The following is a 20,149-nucleotide window of genomic DNA, read 5'->3' as shown; positions in this document are numbered from 1 at the left end:
TAGCAGTTAAAAGGAAGAACTTGGAGCTAGATTTCCAAACATGAAATTCCAACTTACTTAACTCTGCTGGGATTCAGTTTTCTCCTCCATAAAATGGTCCCTCTCACTTGATGGCTATTAATAATATCTAAGTCATTGTGATGATTAAGGAGCCCCAGAAGTTAAGACAAGAAAAATCTTATTTCAACGTTCTCATTATTCCTGGAAACATCAGTCAAAAGCTGGAATATCAAACATTTTAGAGGTATCAGCTATATATGAGAAAATAGGGTAAATGTCTCCTGACCTTGAACTCTGATTTAGTCAGCAATGGTTCAGCATTGCTACTATGTAACTCTGTGTTTGATCTAAGGCTGGTTCCTTAATAACTTGTATGCTTGGTTTTCTCTTTTATATATACAAGGTAGGTGTCCAGAGGTTCGTGTGCAATTTACTATGTTAAACTGCTTTCAATTGCACTCAAACTTTATGGCCACCCTGTGTGTAAAAGTCAAAGTTCTTTTTCCCATTTCAGGACATGAAACTCTTTTGTCAAAAGATATTTATTTATTAAACAAATGCTTATAAAACAAATACTGTGTGCCAGGTTGTCTAGGCACTGAGGGTCGCAGTAAACAAAGCAAGCAAAACACATCTGCGACTATGGAGATTATAATATACTACTAGTGACAGGTCCCAACCATATAAACAAAATATGCATTATGTCATTTGTTATAGTTAAATGTTACTGTTGTTCCACTTTCCAGAGAACAACATGGGAACTCAGGAGAGGAGACATGACTGGGGTGTCCTCATCTTCTTGTGTGGCAGAATTAATCCCATGTTTAGGGCATAACAAGGTGAATTCTCATCATGCCCAGGTGGATTGTGAATAATATTTGGGAAAGTAAAGAATGAGCCTTTTATCAAGAGCATACAGAGTAAGCTTGATGCCCGTAACTCAGTGGTTAGGGCTCTGGCTACATACACTGGGGCTGGTGGGTTTGATCCCACCCCGGGCTTACTAAACAACAATGACAACTACAACAACAACAAAAAATGGCTGGACATTGTGGCAGGCACCTGTAGTCACAGCTACTTGGGAGACTGAAGCAAGAGAATCACTTAAGCCTGAGAGTTTGAGGTTGCTGTGAAATATGATGCCACAGCACTCTACAGAGGGCAACATAGTTAGACTCTGTCTCAAAAAAAAAAAAATTACAGTGTACTGTGTCCTCTTGTTCTAATGACAACTGATGGTTTTGAGGCCACCAAGAGGAGATCTTTTGTTTTTTCTTTCTTTTTTTTTAAATTCAGATTAATATGAGGGTGCAAATGAAATGATTAGGTCACAGTGCTTGTGCTTCTAAGGTAAAGTTTAAGTTGTAATTGAGCCCTTCATCCAAGGGTGTGCTGTATACACTCACAACATGCCCATCAGGTGAGAGCTCACCAATCTCTGTCCATCCTCCTCTCTCCTCTTTCTATCCTCTCCCCAGACCCCTACTTTAATATACAGGAAGCAACTCAAAAGCCCACCAGCCCAATGGATTAATAAACTATGGGATATGTATGGAATGGAATACTATTCAGCCATAAAAAAGATGGTGACTTTACATCTTTTGTATTTCCCTGGAAGGAGCTGAACCACATCCTTCTTAATAAAGTATCACAAGAGTAGATTGCAAGTATCCAATGTACTCAGGAGGTGACCTTATTGGAGAGTCTTTCAGACTCCCTCTTAACTCCTGATGAAATCTGTAGAGACTGGTGCAAGGCTATCTCACCTAAATCTCCTTTCTCCTCATGCTCCTTTTTTATTTTTAAACAAGAAAGCACTGAGACTTGTTCTGGTATCCTGCAGATGAGGGCATAAAAGAAGACGATAAAGAAACATCAGTTTTATAGCATTACATGTGTTTTGGCATTCTTTCTAACTAAACTGAAATGCTCTAAATGCTTTGTGACCTCTAAAAGAACACAGGAACACTGGTAAAATTTTTAAAATCTCACATCTATCAAAATGGTTAGCATACTGAACGTATCAAATGTGGGTAAACCCAGAGAACAAACTGAGCTCTTATACGTTGTTGGTTTTCAAAAACAGGTCTGGCAGCTTTTATAAACCTAAGCACACACCTACTCAGTGGTCCACAATTTATTCAAGGGAAAATAAAACACCCATTCATGCCTACACAGAAAATACGCAAGAACATTCATAATAGCTTATTCATAATAGCTCAAAATAAAAAAGAGCCCATATGCCCTCAATTGAAGGATAAATAAATGGTAGCCTATCAGTGCAACAAGAAAGACACTATTTATCAATGAAAAGGAGAGCGACAACAGGAAGGAATCTCAAGTACCTAGGCTGAGTGAAAAAAAAAATCTTACACAAAAGAATATATAGTATATGATCTATTTGAAGTTTTGGACCAGAAAATGGTAAGCTACAGAAAAAAAACCCTGAGAATAGTGAATTGTGGGAGCAAAGTCTGACAGGGAAGAGAATGAGGGAACTTTCTGGATTTATAGTAATCTCCTGCATCTTCATGGGAATGTTGAGTTCTACATGTGTTGGTCCATGAGCCGTTCCTGAACTGATCAAATGGTACATTTACGTAATTCAAAATTAATTGTATTTTACGTCAACCATAATTAATGTGTTGCATCATTAAATACTCGGAGAGTGTATTCATGGCCACAACTTACTGGAAAAACATCATAGAATAAGATGGATTGATAGATAGTGGGACTGTTTATTATGTAACCAAGAAAGCGTAAAAATGGTTAACAATAGAATCTGGGTGATAGCTCTGTGTTTACTTACTGACAATTCTTTTCTGTGAGCCGATAGTTTTCAAAATAAAATTTTGAGGGAAAGATTTACATTTAGGAGCTGTGACCTTTTATTCTAATTCCTTTCATGGTTTGAATATTCAAACAATATGAATATCCACAGCTTTATTGTACCCTTTCTCAAGAGGATAAAGATGATAAAAGACATATTCATTCACTAAACAATTGTTTATCAACCAACTTATTGTCAATTCCCAATAAGGAAATTGCCCTTATATTGTAATGAAAGGAAAAAATTTATTTCCTAATTATTTTGCAAATATCTAATTATACTACTCATATTTGAAGTTTTAAAAGAAACAATTTTCTTCTAAAATTTCCAATATTACTTGAGTATTTTACTTATATTTGATTTGAAATATTTGCATTAAAGAATGTTGAATTGTTCTTAAAACAAGTGCTAGAAAGAGATTTTATAGTGCTTCACATATTGAATCAACAGCTAGAAAATCATGTCCAATTAACATTCTTTGTGTCTTTCATGTAAAGTACAGTCATAAGATATTAGTTTATAAAACCAATGTATGCCAAAAGAAACCAGTTGAATAAGTAATCATTAAGAAGTACAACTTAGAAAATTTCTTAAAATCAAAAACTTTCTTTCTGAAACGTAGCCAGCTACATCACAAGATCTGTCCTTAATACCTACATAATGTAAATTACATCTGGCATGTCTCCACAGTAAAGCCACAGTGCCCAGACATAACTAAAGTCAATAGCTTTAAGCAAGTTAACTTATAATCTCGTCCAGTGAGTGTATATGCAGCTGTCAAAAAATATTAGTCTTCTAGTTACTGACTTTAAATACAAATCCTATTATCTCTATTATTGAAATGCTAAATGCAAGCTTTTGAACAGTAGGATATTAGGTCCAGTCCTCAGTATTCTCATATTCTTTCTCTCTCTTCTCTTATACCAATTTATCCACTTGACCCTTTCCCTAAGCTCCAGTTTTATTTCTTCTGTAGAATATTTTTCATTAAATGTTTCCAGCACTAAACTTTTCATCTGCCTCCCCATAAGGTTATGAACTTTTTTCCTTAACCAGAGCTCTGCTATTTTCTCATCACCCAGAAGCTAAATATGATCCTATTCTTCTGTCAGAATATTAAGCCACTGAATTGTATTAGTTTTTCCCACAAAAGTTTCTCATACCTCTTTGTTTCCTTTTTATCCTTATCATCACCAGTCTAGTTTAATAATTCTGTAATAAACTATCACAGTAGCTTTGCGAAGTAGAATTTATTCTATTTTCCAGTTATTAAAAACAAATAAGACAATAGAAATTTTTAAAACATAAAGGATTGGAAGTGTAACTTTTATTATGAGTGGGTAAAAACTGTGGTTTTAAAATATGTATTTTATGGCCCTGGGCCAACCTCAGTGACCTTCCATAGCCTCCTCCCCTATTTCCCCAAGCCCCTGGGGGAAACATTTGGGAGGCCCGGGAGAGAAGTGGGTATGGGACCTGGGGTGGACAACTGGGACCACATCACACACCGGCCCCACGTCACTTCGTGTCAGTGTCACCATGGGGGGCAAGCAGTACCTCCTGGGACTCTATGACACGGCCGGACAGGAAGACTATGACCGTCTGAGGCCTTTATCTTACCCAATGACCGACATCTTCCTTATTTGCTTCTCTGTGGTAAATCCAGCCTCATTTCAAAATGTCAAAGAGGAGTGGGTACCAGAGCTTAAGGAATACGCACCAAATGTACCCTTTTTATTAATAGGAACTCAGATTGATCTCCGAGATGACCCCAAATTTTAGCAAGACTGAATGATATGAAAGAAAAACCTATATGTGTGGAACAAGGACAGAAACTAGCAAAAGAGATAGGAGCATGCTGCTATGTGGAATGTTCAGCTTTAATCCAGAAGGGATTAAAGACTGTTTTTGATGAGGATATCATAGCCATTTTAACTCCAAAGAAACACACAGTAAAAAAAAGAATAGGATCAAGATGTATAAACAGTTGTTTGATCACGTGAGAAACATCTTCAGTGGCCAAGAAAACTGTCTTATTTCTCTCAGAAGGCATATGAAATGCTACAGCTATACCCAGACCTCTTATACATAATGAAGCAGTTTAAAACTTGAAAAAAAACCAAACAAACAAACCTGTCCTCAGAATTCTATAAAGTTCATTAAGAATGTTTCTTAAAGGTCTAAGAAGCAGTAAACAGCATCTGAAGCCACACACACACACAAAAAATGTATTTTATTTTTCACAAATATACAAAATTTGTATGTTTAAATGGACACTATTGACTATGTATTTTATTATAACTCTTCTTATTGTAAATAACATCTGTGTGTACAGGTTTGTGTGAAACTTTTATTGGTTTTTAAAGATAATGCAAAGAGGTAGAAAATGACTGAAATTGTTATGAATTACTGAAATTTAAAATGATCTTATAACATTTCTTTCAAATCCTATTTCCGGCAGTGTGTATCTGTTTTATCACACTTAAAAAAAATCAGTGTTATCATTTAAAAATGATATTTTTTCAATTGCATAACTTAAATGGTGTCTTGTTACATACAGTTACCAGCCTATTTCATTACTGCTAAAATTAATCACTTATTCGTAAGTTTGCTGGCTGTTTATACTTCATATTGTGAAATATCAATTCATGCATTTTCATATTGGGAGTAGGTTGTCCTTTGTTTAAATTTTTTTTAGAGACCAAATTTCATTTTATCACCCTCAGTAGAGTGCCATGATGTCACACAGCTCACAGCCACCTCCAGCTCTTGGGCTTAGGCGATTCTGTTGCCTGAGTAGCTGGGACTACAGGCGCCCGCTATTTTTTTGTTGCAGTTTGGCTGGGGCTGGGTTTGAACCTGCCACCACGGTATATGGGGCAGCGCTCTACTCACTGAGCCACAGGCATTGCTCCCTTGGCTTATTATTTGCCATAGTTTTATAATCAGTATGTTTCTCTCTCTTTCTTCTAATTCTAATACACCCTGTGCTTCATTTCAAGAGAAATACTGCTAATATAAAATGTGCTTGTTCAAATGGCAGATGGTCCCTCATTCTTCTATAGAATCAAGACATTAACATCCAGACATTCTGATTCCTGTGTCTATCTGAGCCCATCAATAAACATCGCCATCCTCCACACCCCTTTACCACGTGTGCGCACCAGGGCCTCCCTGAACAGCTCCTCCCTTTGTTCTCCACATAGAACTATCCGTCCTTCCATTCCCATCACCAACTTATCCAGTTACTCCAGCTCACATGAATCACCCTGAGCACTCTTAATTCTACTTCATAAATACAGTTTTAATTCCTTTATTTATCTCTATTAACGCTGCCACTTTCCCAGACCAAAGCTTAATCCCGTATTACCCAGACTGAATAGGTCCCTCTAGTGCCCATAATTCATTCTCTTTTAGCCTTAGTGAGATGTTTACAAAGATACATTTGATCACACTACTTACTCCCTTGCTTAAAACCTTATTAATAGGTTTTGATTGTATATAGGAAATTAAATAAAAGTTCTTCTATGCCCTATGATATTCTTCAGGACATAGCTGCCCTTCCTCTTCATCTTGTGCTGGTTCTCTCACCACCATCCCGGCTCACTACCATCCCCAAATGTCTCAGAGTCCTCCCTCACCCAGCACCATCCCATGTCCTTCCTCCTCTGTGCCATTCTCCTCTCTTCTCTGTATCCACGTCCAATTCCTCTTGCCCTTACCCCTGTGTGTAAATGTAACTTCCTCTGGCTATTCGTAGCTTACTATTCTTTATAACTGAGCCTCACAGTATCTGATATATTTTCCCTGTGATGCTTGTGAGACTTTTGATCATTGGTCTCATTCTTGCTGTTATGTGTTTAGTATTTGTTTTCTTCCATAGGGGCAAAGATTCTACCTTTCTCAGCACTGTGTTCCAATTACCAATCAAAATACCTAGCAAAAATAAGAGACGCAATAAACATGTTGCAGCCTAGCCAAAAAAAAAAAAAAAAAAAACCAAAACACTAATTTATTTTACGGATTCAATATTTACTTGGTGTTCACCAAATTATTACAGTAGTTATATTTTATTTACCTGAGCATAGTTATCTGTTTCAAGTCAAAGTCCACTTCTTAGACTTGTCTAAAATTCTCATAGCATAGAACAGTTCTGAAACACAGCAGACATCAAAAATGTACCAGTTGGGATAAATATACAGTTGAATAGTTACAACTCTGACCTTTTTTTTGGGGGGGGGGGATGAGAATTAAAGCAAAATTTTAGACTGAGGTAAAACAGAAGAGTATATACAAACATCATTTCTTATGGTTGCTTAATAGTCAAATTATTAATATTGAGAATGTTCTTAGCTAGTTGCTTTATGTTTATTTTACTCTTAACTGATATGAGGCAATCTGCCGATATGTAAAAATAATGTGACTAAGTGAAATTGAAACAAGAGGTTGAATTTATTTTAAACATTGCTATTTTCTCTTACCTAATAAGTGTTAATACCTTAATTGTGTCATCTACTGATCCCCTCTGGGATCAATTCCATCAGGTTAGGAAGCTTGAATGATGCGTGGTAAGGTCAAAGAAAATCCAAAAGCAGATTTAAAAGGAAAAACGTAGTTGAACCTGAATTATCTAGTGGACCTCAACCCAGTTAGAACATAGGCTGAATCTAGTTGCTTTGCCCTTCCGTAACTAGGCATTGGCACTAGCCTGCTAGTATTGATTGCCAACACTCCACAACACAGATCAAGGAGAGAAATCAGACTTCGGGATTGGAGTGGAGTTGTGACTATTGAGAGTGATCCAAATGAATGGAGCCCAGAACATTAACTTCTAAACAAGGGCTAGACTTCTGTCCTCAAACCTAGTGAAACCTAAAATCACATCCGTTAAGCACTACCAAATTATTTATTATCTCTTGGGATGTATCTTCTCAGAGTTGACTGTGTCTCTGATTAGATTTATTCTTTCTCTCCGTCCTCCAAGGGGTTTGTTTTATGTGTTTTGTTTGTTTATTTGTTTTTGCTTTCATTTTTTTTATATAGATGATACATTGCCAAGTTCTTATTTTAAAACACAGTAGTCACATGAACTGGGGATTCTAGGTGTTGAGCTAACTTGCCCTACAGGAGAGAAATTTAGGAGGAAGAGCTAAAGGTCAAGATCAAGATAGGAAGGGCAGAGTGGTGGGCAAGGCATGGGAGACTGCCACCTGCTACCACAGTGACTCTGCCCAAATACACAGTTGAGGGCACTGAAACTCATAAAATATCTGGTCCAAGTGGATTGTTCATGCGAACTATTAAAAAGGCTAAGATTCATGTCTAAATTGGCCTAACATAAAACAAAGAACACAACAGAAATAGCATCCCTAACAAAAGCTGAGACCTCCAAAGTGTAACCCCCAAAGAGAAAGTGCAGTATGATTTTCCAATATACATAACTTACACTCGGTTTAGGGGGCTGCACGGAAGCCACCTGTCTAATACTAACTAATCCCTCCCCCATCTTCTTTGAGAAAAAGCAAGACCAACTCTCAAGGTAAACAGAATGTAAAATTCAATGACTTTGTAGGAAATTAGTATAAAATAATAGGGGCTGCATAAGAGGAGCGACTCAGGTCTGAATCATTGAGATTATTTTTATGGTTTCATTGAAATCTATGCAAATGATAAAATATGAATTATAATCCTGTTTCTTTCATTAAGGTTTCTGTCTTGAACCAAGCCATTTCACAATTTTACTCAGACTGTCTGATTGATAACATAATTGATGGTATTTGCAGCATGACAGGGCTAAAAGATCTTTAAGACCATTATCTCTCTTAGATTGATGATTTTTGCCTACATAACTAAATCATATAGTTAAATATATATTTTATTCCCATTACTTTTGATTCCATTAGTAAAAAGAAGCACATGCTGATTAGTACAATGAATGTCATTTAAATAGTTCAATTTTCTTAATTTTGGTGAAGGACTCTTGTGGAAAATTATATCTGAGTAGGCAATGTAAGATAAAAGCATATCCTCTAAGAATGTTCCAAATGATATTACTATTCTTGGTAATGCATAACAGGAAAATTTTTATGTATTTTTATTATCAATGCCTTCATTTGTCATATTTGATATAGGTTCTTAAACTATAAACAGAAATAAATAAATGCACACAATCAGATTATATTTCAAATGATGCTATTAGGCAATATTTTTATTTTAAAATTCAGATAATATTGTTTTTATAGTGGAAACAAGTCTTTATTCAGTAACTTTTAATATCTTATAATTCTCTTTACAGCAAATATATAGTATCAGTGCTTTGGCCATCTTAAGTTAAAGGCCCCTTATCATAAAATATATGGTTTTAAACTTAAATTTACTTTGTAATCCCTGTGACTTCCCTACATATACATCACAAAAGAGTGTAGTAAAATTAGCAAATACTAAACTATATTGATAATTTATCATTCTTAGTTTGTGCTTTGCAGAAACAGTAGTATATGTCAGCTCCTCAGCTTATTAGTTGCAACATACAATGCAACAAAATACAAAATACATGCTTGGTTGTCAGGGCCCAGGACTGGCCAGGTCTCAGGCCCGGCTTAACCAGGATCTGGACATGGACCACTAAGCTACTTTGCTCTGGAGCAATTTCTCTTAGGTGCCTTAGGGCTATCTACTTTAGCAGGGGAGGGAGAGAGAGAGTCTTTGAGAGAGTAAAGCAGTCTTCTTAGAAAGATAGATCTTAGTCTTTAGCAGAGCTTAGTGATCTTCAGCAGAGAAAGCCCTGCTGGCGTTCTGCAGGCAGAAGTGACAGACTCAGAGTGAGCTGTCCATGACAGAATGCGCATGCTCCCAACTGCCTTCTCCCCTAGCCTAATACAAGGCTGATCTCGTGCCTCTCAACACCACAGGTGTAGAGACTGCCAATTCACCAGTGCTCTTCTCTTGCCAGCTCTTATGCTTCTTAGGAGAGCCAAATCCCTCTCCATGCCCTTTTCACCAAGGTGTTCCATTATTGAACTCTACACGTATTTCTTATAACTCTCCCTCCTCCTAGCCATATGCCATATGGGCTGCTACACATGGTGAACATTCATTCATATCTGTACTACGGCCGCTAGACATTAGGTTTCAATACTGACATTTAACTATCCTACCAGCCATTAGCATTACATGATAATATGCCACCAAGGCAATTTTTTATAAATTAAAATTAAAATTAAAATCATTATTCATAAACTTTTATATGAAATATAACTCTTCAAGTGGAAATAAAAAATAAAATCTATTTACTATTGAATACATACAGGATTTCAATTTTCATTATACTGAGAAAAAAAAGTTCTTTGTGTTGGGAAAATAGTGCTTCGAAAAATAATTAGTAGAAATTAGTAGAAAAACCCACTAGTACAATGTTTTGTACTTTCAATGCCAACACAGATTTGGGGACATCCATAGGTGAAATGTACAAGTGTATTTTAAATAAATCTTTCCTTATGATTGGAAATAGTTTTGAAATGAAGTAAACTTATTGGAGGTTGTCACAGGCAGCTGTTTTTATGAATTATGCCAAGGGCATTATTATCTCTTTCTCCCTCTCCCACACCTGAATTACTAAAAAATAAACATATAATTGTAATGTGGAAGACAAATATGGATTAAATATAAAATGTTTCACATTTTGACCTATAGTTTAAAAATTAGCAGCTTGATCGAACTAGTGAATGGATATTCACATTCTCAATTATTAGCCAATATAGGGTGGCGCCTGTGGCTCAAAAGGGTAGGGCACCACCGGCCCCATATGCTGGAGGTGATGGGTTCAAACCCAGTGCTGGCCAAAAAAAAAAAAAATTATTAGCCCATATAGTGCCAGCCCAAACCCCTTCCTGATATGGGAAAACCCAGGTGGCCATTTCCACATTCACCAACAGATGCAACTGGTGGGATTTCACAATTGCATTCCTGATCCATTGATTATACCAGCCTTGAGCACTCTGGGCAAGATGAAAGTCAATGGAGAAGTTTTGTCCCAAATTATAACCAGTGGTCTAGTAAACTGTCATCAGCCCTATTATTACCAATAAGTCCAATAAGTAATCACAATGCATTAAAAAGTTGCTTGCAATCCTGCAGAATTAGGTGGAAGTTGTAAAATAAAAAACAAACAAGCCTGTTTTGTCAAAACTGGCAGTATAAAGAAGGCAGCACTGGAAATGTCTGAATCATCTGTAATGCTAAGTACCTTCCATCAACTCTTACTGTGGTGAGGCTTTGGGACCCACTGTTTTGAAATCTCAGACATACACACTTTCTCATAGGCTCACACAACCTATGGTTATCTTCACTCAGCCAAGGTGAACTTCAGCTTTAGCAATTCTTAGATAAGCTATATCTCTGGGTCTACAGGATAGTATTAATAATTCAAACCAAACTAATAGACAAGAGACCACTGAGGTTTAGTGTTACCATAGTAGCCTTTTATAAGTTTACTAACAACTTTAGCCTAATCCCAATAAAGCCTGATAACAGTCATAAGAATTCATTAGGAAGTTTACTGGGGGGTACCATTATACCCATGCCTTTACGAGTCCATATAGAGATATAGTATTTATATATATAAATACATATATATATAAGAGTGAATTTGGATTACCTGAGTAACAGCTGTCAGGCAAACTGGACATGATGGCGTTCTCTTTTCACAGATTTTGTTGGCACAGTCCATGCAGAAGAGGTTGTGGCCACATGGAGGTTGTGGCTAGGGCAGCAATAACTTCATTCTCAAAGCAAATCACAGAATCGTGTTTTTGTCTTGATTCTGGAGGTGACTAGAGGTGGAACCACCATTGGAAGAGGAGTAACTATTGGTACCATTAGAGAAAGCAGGGATGTATATTAGATGGCCAGCATGGCTGCCTACACTAGGTGGGTGGTTCCTAACTGGAGGGTTAACACCAGTGGGTGTTCTATGCTCTCAGGAAATGTAGGAGACAGAGAATGGCTGATTTCCTCTATGCTGAGTCTTCATGCTACCAGAGGGATTATTCTCAAAGCCAGAAAGTGGGTTAACTGGTTCAGAGTCCAGATATTTAAGTGGATATTGTTAAAGAGTCAAAGAAAGGAGAGTCAACTGGCCAGATCTTCTGAGCATAGTGAAATGAAAAGTTTCCTATGCTAAATGGGCTTGTTGGGCTAAAGCCAGTCAGATAATATTGTTGATTTTACCTTGTAGTTTTGTTTGTTTGTTTGTTTCTTTGGTATTGTTTTTCATTTTGGCCTCATCTCATTCTTTTTTTCTGTGTGGGAGCTAACTACAGCAAGATCCTAAAATAGCAAACCAGTACCTAACAAGCATGACACTTATTTGTATGAAAATATATCATTTAAAACTACATTTACAAGTACACATTCGAATCTCACGTGGCTTTCTAGTTTACCTAATGAAGAAACTCAGACACACATAAATGAGATCCAAGATCATATTGCTAGTTAGTGAGAAAGGAGGAATTTAAATCCTGATTTCTGACTTAAATCCACATTCTTTCATCTTTACCCAAACATGAAGAACACAGAGGTAATACAGATGTAAATAAATGGTACCTAAAAACCAAATTCTCTTTTTGTGCCTTCAAATATCTAGAGGTCCTAGATGATTCAATAACAGTGTTAATTTTTATATGCAATAGCAACGTGAAAATCAAGTAATGCCTCAGTGAGTTAGATTAGGCAGTGTGCTCCATCCTCTCTTACTTTAATTAGCTGAATAATTGCTTCAGCTTTTAAATTCTCTTTGTCCGTGGAGACTTAACTTGAGATTTAACTTTCATTGCATGAAAATTACATTCGGCTTGGCCTAAGATAATCTGTTCAATTTTGTTCACCAAAATGATTGACAAGTGTTCCGAATGAACAAAATCCACACAAAGCCTCACAGTAAGAATCACTGATCCAGGAAAAAGGATTTTTACTCTGAAAGAAAAAAATAGAACAAAGCTGGATTTAGAATATAAGGATATTTTATATCATTTGATATAAATATTTACATCATAAATGTCATTACTTATCTATATTTTATTTTTATTTATCTATATCTAGATCGTAAGTAGTAATTATTTTTAAAAGGTATGTGAGATCCCCTAGTCAGAAACACATTCATTGGAAATAAAATCCTAAGAACAACAGCATGTATGATGCACGATTCAGAGATAACAAAATTAAACACTAAATTGTAATAACGACTTGACCATATCTCTTTTTACATGTAAGTTTGTGTTTTACCTATTTTGTATCTTTTTCTTGTGTTTGAAATGAGATCGAATATGGGTTGCTATTAAAATCAAGATAAAGAGAAACTGAAGAATCAAAGACAGTTTATATAGTCTATTATCATTATTCAGGGTAAGGTATTGGTTTGTTAGGAATCCTATAACCTAGTCATAAAAGCAATTCAGTGATTTAATAGGAATCCTTTAACCTAGTCATAAAGGCAATTTAGTGATTTAATAATATCCTAACAAGGAAATAATTTTATTTACTGTGGTTCAGTATGGTATTTAAAAGGTTGAGTGATCACATGGCATATAAAATCATAACACTTAAAGGCAAACTGCCCTGGGATGGTCTAAGCTGTTTCAAACCATTATGTTTGTGTGTCTAACATGTGACTTCAAATACCCAGTTTTCGCCATCTGTAGAGTTGCCCTTAGCAACAAAAAAGCATGTGACAGCGCTCATGTGACTCTGCTGGCCTGCAACAGTGCGTAGGATTTAAGCAAAATGAAACCGACAGAAATATTGATCCAGACAACTGGAATTTTCAAATGTATTGCAAGGATAATGGAGATTGGTAAGGAAAGAGGGGAGAAGAGCAAAGAAAACTATTCAGAGTGAGAGACTACGGTCACACAAAGAGTGAGAGACTACGGGCATATTTTTCAGAAGTCGTTTTAAAGTTTAATTTAAATTATGTACATGGATAAAGGGCATAATCAGTTTGTTCCTTTGTTATATCATTTTATAATTTGCATTTAGCAAATAAAGCTTCTTGCTATGTCTTGATATGAAAATGGATAGTTCTATACTCACAACCACATTGCTGTTAAGAACGATTAAGAACAGAACTGGGGGTTCTGTTAACTGGTACTGTATTTGAATTAAAAGATAGTGAAATAAATTTTCAGAAGAGAGTCTTTCTTCTGTAGTTCCTATAAGTTTAAACTCAGTAAGATTATGAGGTAATATATATGAAAATAACATTATATAATCATCCCTGATGCAAAATCATAAGATTTTTAAAAATATATTAATATATAATAATATATATATAATATATGAATATAATATATATAAAATATTAACATATTTAATATATTTTAGTTTAGGAATCTTCACTATTAAAACTAAGACAGGGAAGATTCCATAGTGTGCCAGGTTTTTTTCAGTTTGGGAATCTCCACTTAGTAAAACTAAGAGAGGGAAATTCTGTGGTGTGCAATTATAAACAAACTGAACTCACTTGCTTTATTAAGAAAATCTTGCTATATATTTTAACCAGAAAGAAAAAAAACAATACAAATGTGACACCATAAGGACCTGTGCTAGGTGCATATTCAGGTAAACAAAGATGACCTGGGGTTTTAATCCTTCAGTATAAGCTTTAATTCGTTTAATTGTAGGTTGTACTGTGAAGAGAACTATGGGGAAGAGAGTGAATCTCAAAAGGAAAAATATATTCACTTTCACCATCATATATTTGTGAGTGCAAAGAAAAGAAATACATAAATGTACATTTAAAAAATAGTTAAATGGGTAGGAAGAGAACCAACAAATTCTGGAGACATCATAGTTAAGTTCCTTTACATTACTTCACTGCAAAAGCATTATGAAGTACATGGTGCTATGCCCGTTTTGTAGATGAGACACTTGAGGTATTATTTGGAGTGTAAATGAACTCAAGAATGTTACTATTTACTAATAAAGCCTATGTTTACACCCAAGCCTTGCTTCCCACTGTGCCACTTCCACAGAAGGAAGCCCACGTATGCTGAACGTCATAAGGTCTTGTACAGTTGGACGAGTTAAGTGATCCACTTCAACTCTGAGCCACCGAAAAGTTAAACCAATATGATAAATACACGACCAGTTCTAATTTCCTATTTTTTCCTAACATTTATTTAGTGCTTTCTCTATCTCAGACATTGTACTAGTCACTAGAAAGACAACTGAGGCAAAGTACTTGGTTCCTGCCTTGCCGCATGTAATCACGGCTTCATGGACTCTCATGCTTTTCTCTCTTAGTCCTCATTGAAATGGTAGAAGAAACCAGTAATCACGCGGGGCACTCTTTGTCTTCTAAGAAGAACACCAGCATGATAATAGTGCTCTCATTTTCACTGTTCTAACTCACCACCTAGGACTATCTGACTCCATAATCATTTTCAGCGAACGATTATAGTAATCACACCTTAATACTAAATCTAAAACTATGGAAAGAGACACGTTGATTTTATAAAAGACAGGAGAGAATGCCACACAGGTTCAGGAATGAGGAAGAGACATGTAAACACCCACAGTGCATGAAAACAACACGTGAGAAGTTTGGCTGCACATGGGAAAAACGAAGTAATAAACCCAGAAGGTAAAGCAGAGACGAAAATGTTGTAATGTTTTTATTGAACTTTTTTTTTAAGGTAAACAGAACTTGACTAGGTTTAGTGTTTACCAGAAGTGTCATAGACTGCTACTTGTCCTCCAAAAGTTCACTTTTCCCATAAAAAGGTGACAGCAGGACGCCTGGCTCCTTGGTTAGACACCACATTTCTCCCCGGCCCTTGCAGCTAAGTGTGGCCGTATGACAAAACTGCAGCCGGTAGTATAAGAATGAAAATTATCTTTACAACATCCACCAGACCAATTAAAAGGAAATTCTGTGCTCTCTACTTCTGCTACCAGGCTGTTATCTGGAAGTCGTGGTGACTTTGTTGTATCATATGGAAAAGTAAAAAGAAAAAAGGACCTTGGGTCTCTAAATGTGGGAGGGACAACCTGCAGCTTCTCCGTAGACAAATTAGATTAAGAGAAATAAACATTTATCTTGAGTCTCTTTTCTCTACATCTGTGATTTTCAACTGGTCTTAGGTGGGCCATGATATTTTTTCAAGACCATTAGTTAAATTATTTTCAAAAGAAGTTCAAAGTACAGTAAGCATATTCTTTTTTTACTTTCTTTAATCAACATAGTTTAAGTGTGCCACAGAGTTTGACTATAGGTTCAAGTGTGCCCTGAGATTAAAAAAGGTTGAAAATCACTGCTCTAGACTTCAGCCTACACTTTTAGTACAGAAAAAATGTAGTGGAGAGAGAAGTTAGAGGTAGCAAAATAAAAAGAAAGGGGTAAGATTCATAAGAAGTTGTTAAGAATTAAGATTATATGTGAGTGAGAGATGTTGGATGGATGGATGGAAGGACAGATGATGGATTTATGTATGGATGGATGGACAGATGATGGACAGACAGAGATATATAGAGAGAGATTAACTCCTGGCTCTCAGATGTAAGAGAAATTTCTTTTCAGATTCTCATATCTTCAGGATATACCTAAGAACATTCTAAAATACACATACTGTGTTTTGTAGACTAGTTTATCATTCCTCAGTGCTTGTATATGAATGAATATGAAAACCATTTAATAAGTATGACTCTATGAGGTCTAAATTTAAAGTAGGTATAGCTTATTAATTAAGAAGATTTAATTGATAAGAATACAGGCATCACAGGATATTTAAGTAATAAAATTATATAGTATCCAGAAACATGTTCAGTGCTGGTAAAATGGGAGTGGTATCAGGGTCATTGTGGGCATAGCACAGTATTAGGTACCTTACATACATTAGTTTATTTAATATTGATAATGATCCCAAGAGATAAGTTTTATGAAATCAGATTTTTAGTGATGTAGAGTCAGAGAGGCTGTATATTTGTCCAGTGTCTTACACCTAGTAAGTTGTTTACATGGAGTTCAAAGATAAGACATCTAATTCCCAATTCTCTGCACATTTTACTACTCCCCTGAGTGGATAACTGAATTCTTATTTGAATGTCTAACTCAAATATCTATTTTCTTAAGTAAAATATTCATCCAACTCAAATATTTAATGCACTATCAAGAAGTAGTTTACAGGGGGTGGTGCCTGTGCTCAGTGAGGAGGGCACTGGCCCCATACACCCAGGGTGGCAGGTTTGGACCTGGCCGAGGCCAAATGGCAACGAAAAAAGTAGCTGGGCATTGTGGCAGGTGCCCGTAGTCCCAACTACTAGGGAGGCTGAGGCGAGAGAATCACCTAAGCCCAGTAGTTGGAGGTTGCCGTGAGCTGTGACGCCATGGTACTCTATCTACTGAAGGCGATAAAGTGAGACTCTGTCTCAAAAAAAAAAAAAAAAAAAAGAGGAGGAGGAAGGAGAAGGAGAAGAAGAAGTTGTTTATAGGAATACATTGATGGAATTCTTGCTAATGAAAGATGTCTCATTATATTTAGTGCCTGAGATTTAGGGGAATTTTAGTTAAATGCAAGTCCAAGTTCAAGCCTGATTGCATTTGTTTGTTTGATATGTTGTCCTAGCTACCACCCTCCACTGTGTCATCACCAGAAGCTCCTCTTTTCATAAGTACCTCCAACTTGCAAACTTTCATTAATTTGAATCTACTATTTAGAGCAAAAATATGCCATGTCTACTTGTCCCCAATAAACAGAACTAACATTCACTAGTATATGTTGTCATTATAAACAAATGAATTTAGATATAAACTTGGATAATTTTCCCTTTTCATTGGAAAAGGAGCTTTTGTACATTGGACAGTTGCTCTGATGTTTCTCAAATCTTATCCATCAACAATCCATCACTACTAGTTGGCTGATAACAACCTTCAGAGAATAGAAGAAGTTAAAGGACTTACTCTGTAGCCAGAATGCTTGTTCAAATCTTAGTTTTTTTCCCTTCTTAAATGAAGGTTAACATGGAAGTTACTTCATGCTTCTCTGCCTCAGTTTCCTTATCAGTGTAAAAGGTTGTTACGAAGTTTAAATGAATCAATTTATTTAATTACAGTTGAATAACATTCAAATAAATATTGGTAAAAATCTTTAGCGTTTGTACTTCACTTATACGCTTTCATTTTTTATTTAACACAGATTTTGTTTTTCCCTTATAAGAAAGTATTAACTCACACTATAGAGTTATTCACAAAATTTACAAATTAGGAAGCACTGTTAAAAACACTCTTAAAAAGATAATATGCCCACCTAAACTCTTAGGAAGAGATTTCCAAAATGTGTTGAAAGTTGAAAGTTCACATGTAAAATGACATTTCTGTACTCAACTCTTACACTATAGTTGTCTTTGTCACAGTTTCAATTTTTTAGAGCAGTAATTCCAACAACCGTAAATCTGTATATACATACACAGAAACACAAATACAGAGGGGGCATAAAATGTGAATTTTAGTTCAATGCTCAGTTTTATCCATTGATAGTATTCATTGTTGTAGACGTAAAATGAATAACGCTTCATGGAAATCTTCAGAGAAACCTTAACACTAAATTTGGGTGGCAAATTATGGGCGATCGGATAAAAGCTACACTCTGTGACAAGAGTCCCCCAAATACAGTAACTTAAAGGAGGGACATTATTTCTCTCTCTCTCTTTCTCTCTCTCCAAAATGGTAGCTTGGCCCAACATTCCTGGGCTGGCATGCCATCTCCACTTAGGTATTTCCCTCTTGTTACTCTGTCACCCCTAAAATGCAACTTTCACCTACCTCTACATCCACATTTCATCCTTGGGAAGGGGAAGAGAAATAGGGAAGGTATGAACTTTCATTTTTAAGGGCATGATCCAATAGTTGAAAACATTTCTTCCATTCATATTCGCTGGCTGGAAGGTACTTACATCCCCACATTAGCAGCAGCAGAGGCTATGACATTCAGCTTTCCCTGGGGGGGCAGAGGCCCACTAAGGACCTATACAGAAGACGGAGAGGAAAGGAACTGAAAGCAGGTGTGTTGCTCTCCACCTCGGTGTGGCAAAGCCCACCCATTTGATTCCTCAGTTTCTGAAGTTGTTGGCATCATTTAGCTCTCTGCCAATATTTTTACTTATTCTGAAAACTACGGCTTCACAGACAGAACAGTGAAGGACGACTCTGAGGAAACATTTTTCAGTTTACTCTTTCATGCATCTTTTAATGTCAGATACTGAGCTTTCATCGTAAATAAAGAAGAAAGCATAAATAAAGCTCAGTGTGGAGGTTCAGCTGGGAAAGGATCCAGGCACGGGCAGCGAGATGTTATTGTGGGTTTGAGGAAAAGGAAGTTGGAAATAATTATCAAGGTCTTTTCAGGATAGAAAAAATGGCTACGAAGAAAACGTTGCATGTGCCATCACGCTCTCTCTTCTTTACTGAAATCAAGAGAAACAGCAAAAATGAATAAATAAGTTAATAAAAATACAGGTTTAAAAATTCAAAAGAATATGAGCAGAAAAAAATATAACCAACTTGAATTTTTATTTGCATTGTATTCACCAAAAGAACTAATTTGTAGAGAACTGGTATCATTCCTTCTAAAAGTATGAAATTTCTTCTATTTTAGGTAGGACCATCTATGTTTAGCATTTAGAATACAAAAACTACACTGCATAGACATTGTTGCTATTATAAATGGTACCTCAATTTTTTTAAATTTCATAATTCATTATTATTGATAAAGCAAATAGCATAGCTTTTGCATCTGGAAAGCTGCCTCAACTACCCTGTTAGTTCTAAAAGTATTGCCATTGGTTCCATTGTTTTTCTTTAAATAGAAGATCATATGCTCTGCAAATTATGGCAGCATATGTCAAGTCTTTGAATTGTCACAACTTTGGCATCCAGTGAACACTGAAATACTTTGCTCCGTTTAAATTCTTCTCCTTTGTTTCTCTGGAACTCTTTATTTTCTGATGTTGTCATTTCTTATTTTACTTCCCATTAAACATGTCCCTTGGCTTCTGTCTCATGTGGAATTCTTTAGCTTCTCACTGGAGGAATTTGTTTGTCTCAAATCAATTAAGAGAAGAAGGGAGAAAATATGTATATTTATTCTCATTTCTTTTTCTGAGACAGAATCACCACTCTGTCACCTGGACTGAGTCCAGTGACATCATCATAGTTCACAGCAACGTCAAACTCCTGAGCTTCGGTGATTCTCCCTGCTCCACCTCCCAAGTAGCTAGGACCACATGTGATCAACACCTTGACCAGCTAATTTTTTTTTTTTTTTT

The 20,149-nt window shown here is 36.1% G+C and overlaps 1 pseudogene; it reads left to right on the top strand.

The window, feature by feature from the left end:
• The first annotated feature begins 1,409 nt into the window (after nucleotides 1-1,409).
• Nucleotides 1,410-5,036, top strand: LOC100946572 (annotated as a pseudogene).
• Nucleotides 5,037-20,149: the final 15,113 nt, after the last annotated feature.

Source organism: Otolemur garnettii, unplaced genomic scaffold, assembly GCF_000181295.1.
Source record: "Otolemur garnettii isolate 467f Iridium unplaced genomic scaffold, OtoGar3 scaffold00007, whole genome shotgun sequence".
NCBI classification, from domain to species: Eukaryota; Metazoa; Chordata; class Mammalia; order Primates; family Galagidae; genus Otolemur; species Otolemur garnettii.
Note: the sequence above shows the minus strand (reverse complement) of the source record. Positions and strands in the feature narration are given on the sequence as shown.